Source organism: Salvelinus sp. IW2-2015, unplaced genomic scaffold (assembly GCF_002910315.2).
Source record: "Salvelinus sp. IW2-2015 unplaced genomic scaffold, ASM291031v2 Un_scaffold3758, whole genome shotgun sequence".
Classification (NCBI taxonomy): Eukaryota; Metazoa; Chordata; class Actinopteri; order Salmoniformes; family Salmonidae; genus Salvelinus; species Salvelinus sp. IW2-2015.
Genome location: NW_019945032.1, coordinates 11,980 through 14,338, shown reverse-complemented (window position 1 = coordinate 14,338; position 2,359 = coordinate 11,980). Strand labels below are relative to the sequence as shown.

The window sequence follows — 2,359 nt, the reverse complement described above, 5'->3', positions numbered from 1 at the left end:
AGAGAGAGGTTGGGCAGAGCATGTAGCTGCCAATCAACGTCACTGTGATGATGTACTTTCCCCTGTCTGTCTCTGTGTGAAGCTTTACACAGATTATCTGCTCTTTTCTCTCTGTAGTGCAGACAGACTGTCACCATGATCCTCACTGTCTCACAGGTATCATTATGTCTCACAGGTAAGACAAAGACCATAGTAATATATTGAGATACCAGACATTTCATTGTCATCGAGGGCATATCTGTGTTTGCTAGCAATTGTGTCTAATCTGGATACATGAAAAACCTGTTGACAATCAATTCACAAATCAATTTAGATTCACACACACGTTTGATCATCTCCACTCTTCCTGCCCTCTTCCTCCTCCTCTTCCTCCCCTCTCCTCTTCATCATCCTCCACCTCTTTCTCCTCCACTTCCTCTCTTCTTTCTCCACTTCCTCTCCTCTTCATCTCCTCTCCCTCCTCTTCCTCACCTCTTCCTCATCATCTTCCTCATAATCTTCCTCATCCACTTCCTCATCCTCTTCCTCCCCCTCTTTCTCCTCCTCTTCCCCTCATCCTCCTCTTCCTCCTCCTCTTCCTCCTCTTCTCCCAGGGTTGTGTCTAGGTGCCAGGGTTCTCCAGACTCCTGTTGCCTTGGTAATGACCCCCAGGGGACAGCTACAACTGCTGTGGTTCCTTTACACAGACAACAAAACCCCAGAATCTAGTTTCAAGGACAAAAGGAAATTGAGAGGAAACACAGTATTGTGATTTAATATTTTCCAACCTGACACAAGAGGACAGTGCAGTGTATTTCTGTACTGCTAGACAGGACAGTGCAGCAGGTCCTATCTCAGCTATACGAACCCAACTCTGAGATATATAGTCACACCTCACACCTCCTACAGTGTTCTGAACCACATCCTCTATGCTAAACATGCTTAATACTAAACATTTTCAACTAAATATCCTCAATGTAAACATCCTCAATGCTAAACATCCTCAATACTAAACATCCTCAATACTAAACATCCTCAATACTGTCCATGTATCAATAACCTCTGTTCCTGTATCAATAACTTCTGTTCCTGTAACAATAACTTTTGTTTCTGTATCAATAACTTCTGTTCCTGTATCAATAACTTCTGTTCCTGTATCAATAACTTCTGTTTCTGTATCAATAACTTCTGTTCCTGTATCAATAATGTGGGAGGGGAGGAGAGAAGGGGAGGGATGGGAGGGGAGGGGAAGGAGAGTAAGGAGGGGAAAGACCAGGTAGGGAGTGAGAGAAGGAAGAGGGAAAGACCAGTAGGGGAGGAGAGAGAGGGGGGAGAAGGAGAAGGAAAGACCAGATAGGGGAGTGAGAGTAAGGAGGGGAAGACACCAATAGGGGAGAGAGGGGAAAGATCCAATATTGCGGGAGAGAGAGAGAGGGGAGAAAGAACGCAATAGGGGGAGGGGAGGCTGAGAAGGAGGGGCAGTGGATAGAGGAGGGGAGTGGGAGGAGAGAGAGAGGGGGGCGAGACCAGCAGGGGAGCAGGAAGGGAGGGGGTTGAGGGTAGGAGAACTGGAGGGGAGGAGAGAAGGAGGGGAGGGGGGTTTAGTGAGTCTTTGTTTTCTGAGGAGGGAGAGTTATAGCTGGCGTTGTGTCTACCCCTCACCTAGTTACATTCGTGCTTGCGGCAGTTATTGCTAGTAGACATCTACAGCTGGAAGTTATTGTACTACAGGAACAGAAAGTTATTGATACAGGAACAGAAGTTATTGATACGAGGAACAGAAGTTATTCCATTACAGAAAGACGTTATTGATACAGGAACAGAAGTTATTGATACGGAACAGAAGGTTAATTGATACAGGAACAGAGGTTATTGATACAGGAAGAATTGATACAGAAACAGAAGTTATTGATACAGAACAGAAGTTATGATACAGGAACAGAAGTTATTTGATACAGAACAGAAGTTTATTGATACAGGAACAGAGGTTATTGATACAGGAACAGCAGTTTATTGATACAGAAACAGAAGTTATTGATACAGGACAGAACAGTTATCTGATACAGAAACAGAAGTTATTGATACAGAAAGAAGTTATTGATACAGGAGAGGTATTGAACAGGAAGTTATGATACAGAACAGAGTTATTGATACAGGAACAGAAGTTATTGATACAGAACAGAAGTTATTGGTATACAGAAAATGTTATTGTACAGGACAGAAGTTGTTGATACAGGAACAGAGTTATTGATACAGAAAGAGAGTTATTGATACAGGAACAGAAGTTATGATACAGGAGTAGTTATTGATACAGACAAGAAGTTATTGTTAAGTGACCAGAAGATAGACAGAACAGGTATATTGATACATGGATATACTT

At 43.0% G+C, this 2,359-nt stretch overlaps 1 long non-coding RNA gene across 2 annotated transcripts in view; it reads left to right on the top strand.

Annotated features, from left to right (window-relative positions):
• LOC139026025 (uncharacterized) overlaps window positions 1–2,359 on the top strand; it is a 4,567-nt gene that overhangs the window by 968 nt on the left and 1,240 nt on the right. Inside the window, exons 2-3 of one of the 2 annotated variants that reach the window (XR_011477735.1) lie at window positions 118–175; window positions 594–637. This is a non-coding gene — a long non-coding RNA (uncharacterized lncRNA). Of the gene's footprint in view, window positions 1–9; window positions 176–593; window positions 638–2,359 lie in introns of those variants that run through there. The other variant, XR_011477734.1, reaches the window with a different exon arrangement.